Genomic DNA, 11,827 nt, shown 5'->3' with positions numbered 1-11,827 from the left:
TGTATTATGATAAATATATTGTATTATGGTAAATTAGTTAGGAGTATATTTTGTAGCCTTATTTGTTGCTATCTTTGTGTATATAAGGATCAGTAAAATAGAGAGATGTGATGGAGGAAAATATTCTTTCATGGTATCAGTTGCTTAGGATGCTTCTTCCGCATACTCCCCTAATTCCGCCCTTTATTTTCTTTCTTCCCTTTCTTCGTTTTTTTTTTCGACGGCAATCTCACAATGTCGGACAAATTTTTTCATTCAGCTTTGACCATCTCTAATATCAAGAACCATATTCCCATCACTCTTGAGATGGAAAACTATCAATACTCTATGTGGTCGGAATTATTCAAAATTCATGCTCGTTCTCACAGAGTACTAGCCCATATTATCCCTCCAAAAGAAGGTACATCCAAACCACCTTAAACTGATCAAGAGAAGGAACTGTGGACTACTCTGGATGCCACAGTTCTTTCATGGATATATGCCACTATCTTTAATGATCTCCTGCAGACCATCATTGAGCCTATTTCGATTGCTATGGAAGCCTGGGATAGGTTGAGAGACATATTCCAGGACAACCAACATTCCCGTGCCGTTGCTCTTGAACAAGAATTCTCCACCACTTCTATGGAGAATTTTCCCAATGCATCCTCTTACTGTCAGCATCTCAAGTCTCTCGCTGATCAGTTGAAGAATGTCGGAGCACCGGTTTCTGATAGCCGGATGGTGTTACAGTTGGTTGGTGGCCTTACCCGAGCCTACCGCGGTGTGGGCACGCTTATTCGTCAAAGCAATCCGATTCCTCCCTTTTACAAGGCTTGCTCCATGCTTGTTCTTGAGGAAACCGGAATGGAAAAGGAGGCGGCAACCGAATCTGCCATGGTTGCAGCTTCATCAGATGACTCCTCCGGCCATTTGACAAACACGAGTCAATTGAAGAGAAAATATTCCAGTTCGTCAAACAACAAACGCAACTCTGGTAGCCAGAAAAATGCTAGTCGTGGCTCCAGTGGTGGCTCCGGCGGTGCCAGAAATAATGGTAATCGGAATCCACCGGCTGCTAGGCGAGGCTCCGGTGCGGTTCAAGCTTCGAACATATCCCCTGCTTTTTGGCAACAAGTGTATCCTTGGGTATATGGCTGGCCCATTCCTCCTTGCCCTTACCCAACTCGAGGATGGACCAGGCCTGGTACTCCAAACCAGCAAGCTATACTATTGTGCCCAAGGCCACGAAATCAGCAGGCTTACATGGTGTCTGGACAGCAGCAACAGTCCGGTTCGATGACTCCTACCGATATTCAGGCTGCAATGCATACTATGTCCGACACCGGGGCTACTTCTCATATGACTTCCTCTTCAGGTAAATTTTTGTATTATTTTAATTTGAGCACTCATCCAAATAATAATATAGTTGTTGGTAATGGTCATAAAATTCCTATTCTTCATTACGGTCACACTTGTTTGCCTTCATATAACCCAACCCTTTCTTTATATAATGTCTTTCATGCTCCTAAAATCATAAAAAATCTCATCTCTGTTAGAAAATTCACTATTGATAATTCCGTAACTGTTGCATTTGATCCTTTTGGTTTTTCTATAAAGGATTTTCAGACGGGGAAGCAAATAACGAGGTGTGATAGCTGGGGCGACCTTTACCCAATTACTACTCCAATCAACAATCAAGATACCTCTACTTTTGCCGCACTTTCTCCTAAACTTTGACATGATCGATTGGGTCATTCGGGTGCCCCTATTTTAGATGCTCTTAAGAACAGTAAAAATATTGATTGAAATAGACTTTCAAGTTCTAGTATTTGTGGATCATGTGTTTTGGGGAAACATGTGAAGTTTCCACTTTTTTCTTCGATTTCTAGTACGACTTTTCCATTTGATATAATACATAGTGATCTTTGGTCATCTCCCATTTTGAGTTCTACATGACATCGTTACTATGTTTTATTACTTGATGATTTTTTTAATTTTTTGTGGACTTTTCCTTTAGTCCGAAAATCTGATGTATATGACACATTATTGGTTTTTAAGAATCACATTCTCACCCAATTTGAACGTAATGTTAAAAACGTACAATATGATAATTGGAGGGAGTTTGATAATGGTCCATTTTGGGAATTCTGTAAAAAACATGGCATGTCTTTCCGTCTCTCTTGTCCTCATACTTCTTTACAAAATGGAAAAGCCAAAAGAAAAATTCGTACTATCAATAACATTAGCCGTACTCTTCTTGCCCATGCCTCACTTTCACCTTCTTTTTGGCATCATTCCATACAAATGGCAACCTACCTTCTAAATATTCTTCCGAGCAAATTGTTGGGTAATAAATCTCCTTTTGAAATTCTTTATAAAAGGGAGCCTTCTTATTCTCATTTACCGGTTGTTGGGTGTTTATGTTATCCACTATTTCCATCTACAACTATTAATAAATTGCAACCCCGATCTACTCCGTGTGTATTTTTGGATTTCCCCCACCATGGCTACAAATGATATGATTTATCCTCTGGTAAAATTATCATCTGTAGACATGTTATTTTTTATGAGAATTCCTTCCCCTTTGCAAAGTTACATCTTCTTCTCCACAATATAATTTTTTGGACTCTGGAATAAATTCTTATGTTATTTAACATTTTAGAAATTCTAATGTTGTGTCCAACGACCCTACACATCCTGCGGCCCATTCCCCAGCCAAATCTACTCCACATGGCAGCACCTCTTCCCAGCAAGCCCAACCCGCTTCTCCCCCTACTGACTTTCCCCAACCGTCCTCTGGGCCATCCTCCCTTGACAACCATCACCTCATTCCTCATACTTCCCCTTTGGACCAAAAACATTCCACACCATCAAACAATTTAGCACCACATCCCACTCAAATTCCTCTCCAGCAGCAAAGAGTTGTGACCCGTAGCAAAAATGAGATATTTCAACCAAATAAGATATATTCTTTTGTTTATGAGATTACAATGTCACCTTTGCCTCGTAATTCGATTGCAGCTCTCCGTGATCCAAATTGGAAAATGGCCGTGGATGATGGATATGATGCTCTTATTAAAAATAAGACGTGGGAGTTAGTGCCCCGTCCACCTAATATGAATGTGATTCGGTCTATGTGGATTTTTACTCATAAAGTCAAATCTAATGGTGTTTTTTGAGAGGCATAAATCACGTCTTGTAGGTGATGGAAACACACAGCAGGTTGGAATTGATTGTGGTGAGACATTTAGTCCGGTGGTCAAACCGGCTACAATCCGGACTGTTCTTAGTCTATCTCTGTCCAAAGCATGGCCAATTCATCAATTGGATGTCAAAAATGCTTTTCTTCATGGTGAGCTTCAGGAAACTATTTATATGCAACAACCTTTGGGGTACAGGGATCGTACTCATCTTGATTATGTTTGTCTGTTAAGTAAGTCTTTGTATGGCCTTAAGCAAGCTACCCGGGCTTGGTATAAGCGTTTTGCTGATTATGTTTTGTCCATTGGTTTCACTAATAGCCGGAGTGACAATTCTCTATTCATCTACAACAAGGGTTTGGACATGGCTTACATTTTATTATATGTTGATGATATTATTCTTACTGCTTCTTTTGATGCTCTTCGGTGTTCTATTATAGCTCTTCTCAGTTCTGATTTTTCTATGAAAGATTTGGGTCGTTTAACTTATTTTCTTGGTATTGCTGTCACTAGACATAAGGGTGGTATGTTTCTTTAACAGCAAAAATATGCTGAAGAAATAATTGAATAAGCTGGAAAGTCCTCATGTAAATCGACTCTTATTCCGGTTGACTCCAAAAATGAAAGTTAGTGCTATTTCTAGTGCTCCTTATGCTGATCCCACTCTTTACAGAAGTCTTGCAGGGGCCCTTCAATATCTCACTTTTACCCGTCTGGATATATCTTATGTTGTTCAACAAATTTTTCTCCATATGCATAATCCTCGTATTGATCATTTTAATGCTCTCAAACAGATAATCCGGTATGTTAAGGGTACTTTGGATCATGGACTTCACCTTTATCCCTCTTCTCTTACACTGATGCAGATTGGGGAGGTTGCCCGGACACCCAACAGTCTACATCCGGGTATTGTGTGTTTTTCAGAGACAACTTGGTCTCATGGTCATCAAAACGACAACTCACATTGTCTCGTTCTAGTACGGAGGCCGAATATCGTGGGGTGGTCAATGCGTCTCCGAATCATGTTGGATTCGTAATATTCTCTTAGAGTTGCATTGTCCGATTAAGAAATCCACACTTGTATACCGTGACAATGTAAGTGCTATTTATTTATCGGGTAATCGAGTACAACATCAGCGTACAAAACATATTGAAATGGATATCCACTTTGTTTGAGAAAAGGTTGCTCGTGGACAGGTTCATGTTTTACATGTTCCATCCCGTTATCAAATAGCAGACATTTTCACAAAAGGTCTTCCACGTGTCTTGTTTGAAGAATTTTGGGACAATCTTAGAGTCCGCAAACCTCCCGCTTCGATTGTGGGTGTGTGTTAAATATATTATATGTATCTTGTATTATGGTAAATATCTTGTATTATGGTAAATTAGTTAGGAGTATATTTTGTAGCCTTATTTGTTGCTATCTTTGTGTATATAAGAATTAGTAAAACAGAGAGATGTGATTGAGGAAAATATTCTTTCATTAATGACACATTATTTTCTTTCAACATCGTATTTCAGTTGGATGAAAAATAAATGTATGACAAACTAGCACATGTGAATGCTCACTTCAACCTAAAATAGTCAAATATTTAAGTTTGTTTGGATATAGATAATTACCATACAGAAAGCAAGTAATTTGAAAAATTTCCAAACATATGGCATCCCTGAACATTGCTCAGTTGATTTATTTTTCACAATTCTGTTGAATGTATCTATACATTCAATCAAACAAAAAAAATTAAAAAGTTAAAATTATTATAGTATTTTTGGTTTATAAATTATAATCAAAATATTGATTTTCATTGAAATATACCAAAAATGTTTCACTAATTATTAAAAGAAAAAGAATAATTAAAAAAATATATCATGATGATATTAAGTAAAATGTGACCGACAAAAGTAAATGAAGTAGTTAGTTTTCTTTATTTGATTAAGATTGGTCAATAAAGGATTTCTTTTTTTTTTTTTAAAAAAATGAATTTACAATGGTTTGTTTGAATTTAAAATGTCAATTCCAAAAAAATGTTAATTTTTTTTACGTAAAAGAGTCTAAAATACCCTTGAAGTATTGAAAATGATATAAAATTACCCTTCATCCACCTATTGGCTCCAAAATGCCCTTTTTATCCACCTATTGGCTCCAAAATACCCTTGTCATCCACCTTTGAGTTCAAAATTGACCACCTATTTAATGATTTTAAATTTAAATTATTTAAATATTTTTAAAATACTTGATGTTCAACTATTGGTTATAATTTAATTTATTTGTATTATTTATAAACTAACCCACTGCCCACCCATTACTAACTAAACCCCACCCAATTAATAATCCAACTATAATATCAAAATCGTCATAAACACTACTTAAACACAATGAAATATAGATTAATGAAAATGACATCCAAAATTATACGAGTCCGAATCGAAGCCCCAATTAAATTTATGTTGAGCCTCTTATTTAGGAGTACACTTTCAATTTGATTCTCTTTCAAGATTGAATTAGAAATTTATGATTAAAGGTAAAGAAGTAATACATCCCGAATTAATTCATGCACTTTTTTAAAATATAATTTTATAAATATTTATGATTTGTTTTAAAACTTTTAATATATTATTTTGAAGAAAAGTTACCTATGAAGTAACATCACATAATTGAGACGTAAGAATAATTAAGATGAACATAGTCAGACTTTTAAGTTTATCGGTAATTTTTATTCAGACATTTGAATGTATGATAATTTACTTCTATAGATTTTTTCATCTCAAATTTTTTAAAACACTCAATTTTTTGCAGTAGCTTTTCTATTGTTGCATTAATAATGTGAGTGATTTATTAGTTTGGAGGGTTTAATTAGTAATGGATGGGTAGTAGATTGATTTATAAATTATAATAATAAGTTAAATTATAACAAATAGTTGAGCACCACGTATTTTAAAAAATATTTTAAAAAGTTTAAATATAAAATCGTTAAATAAGTGGTCAATTTTGAACCAAAAGGTGGATGACAAGGGTATTTTGGACCCAATAGGTGGGTGAGAAGGGTATTTTGTTGCCAATAGGTGGATGGGGGATAATTTTGTTTCCAATACTTTGAGGGTATTTTAGACCCTTTTCCATTTTTTATTACAACACAACTTGTTATTTAAGGTAAATCTATTATTTCAGTTTATTAAGTATTGTTTGACATCAAAATTTGAAAGATGTCACATTAATTAAAAGGGAAGAGAATGCACAAAATATTGCATTAAGTGAAGTGTCGGGGGAAATGGTGAGGAGAAAAAAAGAGAGAAGGTTTTTCTTGGAATGGAAGAAGTTGTACAAGCACATATTTCATTTTGTACCACTATGGAGAAGGTCTTAACATATAGAATTGTATGGGACTGGGAGTTGCTCATGTTCAAGGAGTTTTGGAGATCCCATCATATATTATATTTCTTTTGCATCTTGATGTACAAAAATAACAATAACATATCGTTTTTGATAGACCATGGATTCAAGAGAACAAAGTAAATGGAAAAACTTACATGAATTTGATGTGTTTTCAGATCAGGTTTTTACCTTGAAAAGTAAAATATAGCTATTTTCACTTGTCAGCAAATTAATCTTAGAATATAGGAGAAACAAATTCTTTCAAAGCTCACTTTAATGTAATTTGATCCAAAACTACACTTGTCAATTTTTATTTATTTATTTTATATAGTAATTAAAAAAAATATTTTGTTCAAATTGAAGATGCAATATTATTTTATGTGAACATATATAGTTGAAAACAAAAGAGTGTATCATATTTTGTACTAAAATTACAAGATGTTCTAAACATGACAAGTATATACTAAACATGAGACTCACTATAATTAATTGCGATATCCAAGTCCTCCATTTTTGGTGGCATTAATATACTCATAACCTTTTTTAAATACCAATCATCTACATACATTAAGGTAATTTTACGGCCTCATTTGTTTGCATTTTATGAAGTTCCGAATCTTAATCATTCAGATTCAGCCTATTAAGTACGTTTGGTTTTAGGTTTGAATCTGAATCATTTGGATTCATCCCATTAAGTTCATTTGTTTTATTTTTTAAAATACCTATTCATGGGTCTGAAGAGGTCTGAATGAATCAGATCTTTTGGAGACTCTTAACAACATTCAGACTCATTTAATAAGTTATCAAATAATAAAACATCGTTTCTCTGCTTTAAGAGTGCCTTTTTATCTCATAATTAAAAACTTTCTTTCTCGCTTTTCTCAATCAAACACCATTTTCCCCCTCTTGGACTGGTACATTTTCATAAATCCTTTCAAGTCTTTTTTATATTAATAATTTTCTTATATTAACTGTTCAAAAACACTGTTGGAGTATTGGTGTTTATCAAAGTTTTTGAATGAAACAAATTGTACTCCAAATCATGATTATTAAAATTTTAATTTTTTTTTTAAAAATCAAATTTATACTTGTCATGAATTTAAGGATTAAGGAAAAAGCAGAGAAAATTTAGTCACCAATATTATGGAGACACCTTTCAAGAATCCTATTAGAGGCCATGGCCGAGTGAAGTAAAAAGTTTGTTGGGGGTAGCTTTTAAATTATTGGGTGAATACCAAATGATCCACTTGAAAATACCTACACGGCCACTACCCACTCTTTAAGAGAAAGAATTTTGTAGTAACAACTTTGTTGAATATGTTGCTCAACATAAGTTGTGGCTTGATTTGCCAGTGACAACATCACAAGACTTGTGTTGTTGAATTTGAGTTATGGCTCTATGACCCACAAGTCTTCAAAACATCACACACTTTCCCTCATATACAAACAATTCACATGCGAAGACAACAAACCCACATTGTCCGAACCCAAAAAATAAACATGAACAACAAATCAACAGGACATCGTTATTGTCCAAAGCTTTGCAGGAAAAAAAAATCCAAGGCGGCAAAAACAAACATGTACCTGATTCTTCAAACGTACGATACAACCAGTTTTTGACCCACCATTAACTATATATTCAAGCTAGTTTGGGGTGGGTACTAGTGTCACGGCCCGGATCCTAGAATCCAGATCGCAACCGGCGTCGTTGACCTCTCAGAGGTCCCAGACAAGTCTCATCTTGCATTCATCACATTCATCTAGTTAAATTTGCAAAAAATTTAAATGTTTTTATATGTATGAAGTATACATATAAACCATCAAACAAACGAAACTGAAGATGAATATATCATAAATAGTTTGCCAAACATGGCCTTATTACAAAGATTCGAAAGAAAAGCTAGGTACAACATCAACTATATATGTATAAAACTAAGGCTATCTGTAGCATCCTCGAAATCATGAGGACCTACCTAATGGTTTGGAGAAACGTTGAAGTCCAAACCGCTACAAGTGTCGTCAACCTGTCCTCTGACCTACATCTATAGAAATAATAAATAGTAGGGGGTTAGTACACCACTTGTACTAAGTATGTTTGTATGCACACATACACATAAAGCTATTCATGATCTATGAAAGCTCTTCCTAAACGACATGATATTTCTTGAAAGTCTAGTCACTAGACTTTCTTAATTCATTGGTTGTGAATTGTGGTATGAATATGATGTATTTTAATGCATTCAAAGCACACAACTCATTTTATATATGATTATATTAGTATCATCAACATAATTTTAGAAAAACTCGGGCGAATATTTGAGATTTTGATCCTCTTAGGCCGAGAGATCCTCTTTGTACACTTAGATTATTTTTTAGTCTTTTTCTTCTTGTTGTTGTGTAGTTCGATAAATCCTTTGGTCCTATGTTTTACTTACAATTTCAATGATTCATTGTAGTCCTATACCCATAATGAATCGATGTAAGTAATCCAAGGACTAAGGAATGATTTCCCTACCTTATAACGAGTCATTATTTACACTATACATTCATCACCTTTCATAAGCAATTCTCTATTGATCATTCCACTGATTTCATTACTTTCATATTTTATATATTATACATTTCATATTCATGAGACTTTGGAATCGTTAATGTAGCATAACACATCTCAAGTGAGGGCCTAACATATGGGACCTCAACCCGAGGGCCTTCTTTAGCAAACACAGAGTCTGCTTCATTCGTTCATTCGTACTTCACATTATTCATTTCGTTCATTTGTAGGCTGATGTAAACAACAACTATACCTAGGATGAAGTTTAAGACTCCCATCGGGATCATGAAGTGGAATGACCAAGAATGACCTAATGTCATTACTTGAATCTGATTTCACCTCCTTGTTGTCTTGCACAAACACCTTCAGTATCGTTCATTTCATTATATTTCATACATTGAGGAACTCCAACCTTAACCGACATAGATCATGTGAGCATCATGAAATCCATATTCTACCCCACATCGAAAAGAGGTGGAATTACCGGCTAAAGTGACCCAAAACATTCTAGCGTACATGGGAATTGAACCCCGCCAAATCCCTATATTGGCAGTATAGGTTTGAAGACTAGGAGATATAAGGAGACCCATACCAGGCATGCCTGTCGTATAATCTCATGAGAGTTACGTGAACCTTCGCCCTTTCCAAAAGAAGGCATCACCGCTCATAGTTAGCCTATCGCTGCTCAATATAAAGTTCCATTTCATTCAACTCATACGTCATGGAAGCTGACTTCTAGTATGAGGACATTATATCTCAATAGATGATTTCTCATCTCATCATTAATATTAAGTATATATTAGTCTCAATACTTTCATTAGAGTGTACATAGAGACTGGTCTCTTCATTATCTTTACACTCTCATAGGTGAGTTTGTTTTGGTAGCATTTACTTAAGACAATTTGAGATTTCTCTCATCTTTCACATTGGCCTCTTATCATGTTGTCACCACATTCACTAACATTTTCACATTTGCTGTTCATAATTACTCACCCATTTACGTGTGTTTATTTCTTATTTATCTTCTAGTATTGACTCAAGCATTATGGAGGCTTGCTTCTAGGTTGAGATTTACTTACTCTATTGATGACTGGTCATCCTTACTTTACATTGATGAAACTGTGAATTTTTGTTACATATCATCCTTTGTTGTTAATGAGGCTGGCTCACACCTTCTAACACCTTCATACGTGAGTATTCTTTTAACAAAGTAGTCTAGGTGTAAGTGAGACTTGTATCACTTCCTTTAACACCCCATTCTGATCACTTACTTACTTTAGACCCCTTTAATTATGTTATAACTCACGTTACTTACTTACTTTAGTGTAGTAGATTCATATCATCGTTTATGGACGATGAGCACTTCATTCGATGAGTTTCATGAGTTCATATGTCATTCTTTAGAGCATGTTGGGAGTTGTTCCAATGAGTGGCATGCCCTTGATTTTGGGTTCAATGAATTAGTTTAGAAGTGATTATATTATCATTTGATACTCTAACCACAATATTGACATATGATTAGTATTGGCCTCAACCTTTGAATATTAAACTACATAACCATTTTTGTTGGCATGTGCCAATTCTACGTATGTTCATGTTTAAATTTAATATGTATGAACCATTAACCAATCTTTTAATTATTTAACACAATATTATAGCCATCTACATACATCACTTGTAGACAATGCTTGTTAGCCATTTTATTGGCATACGATTAGTATTGGCATAAACAATTGGGCATAGATTTCATAACCATATTTGTTGGCATAAGCCAATTTCATGTGCAACATGCTTAAGTTTTTATACATTATACATTAGCCAATCTTTTACTTATTTAGAGATAAAATTATAGGCAATTCACATTTAAATTTTGAACAAAGTTTTTCTTAGCCGTTTTATTCACATAAGGCAAACATTCACTCAAATTATGATTTCACGGAGATCCTTTTTAGCTAACCTTATAACATAACTTCAGGCATAACGTTTTTTAAACATCTTGGACAGTATCATATTATCATTTGATGAATATATCATCTTTATAACGTCATATTAACAGAAAGTATGCACAACAGACCGTAAAATCTTCATACATAACATTTTCGGACATATTTTTAACATAGTATCATTCTTTTAATTCACATAATAACACTTAGCATCAAACGATTCTAATTACTAGATTCATTCAATCATTATTTAATCAAATACACATTAATATCAGCCAGCACCACATACCAACAACATGATTTCTAACCTATTCAACATTGAAATCGTAATAAGGATACTAGGGAAAGGAGTTCGACAAGAATGACGGGTAACAACCCTAGTTTTCAAGATCTTTGAATCATTCGAAAGAAAGTTATCTTCGAGAAAGAAGTCCATAAGAGAAAACCCATACCTTAATTAGAACTTAATCAATGAAGACCACCTTGAACGAACCTTGAAAAAACCTTGAAAATAGTCTAAGAAATTTTCTTTTTTTTTTCTTGCGTTTTGTTCACTGTTTTACTCACGCTTGTTTTCTGGTTTTAGTCCTGTACTTATTTCAGTTTGAACGTAGTTTTTAGGTTTAGGAACTGACCTTGATGTATGTAACTTAGTTTTTAATAAGTTAATTAGATAAATCAATTAACTAATTACTAAAAAACCCCTCCTAAGTTGACTAAACATAGGAGAATGTTGACTTGACTGAAAATCTGAATTTTTGGTGTTGACTATGGTTTA

The sequence above is a fragment of the Solanum lycopersicum genome, chromosome 2 (assembly GCF_036512215.1).
Source record: "Solanum lycopersicum chromosome 2, SLM_r2.1".
In the NCBI taxonomy this organism is placed as follows: Eukaryota; Viridiplantae; Streptophyta; class Magnoliopsida; order Solanales; family Solanaceae; genus Solanum; species Solanum lycopersicum.
The sequence above is the reverse complement of the archived record's forward strand: the minus strand, read 5'-3'. Positions refer to the sequence as shown.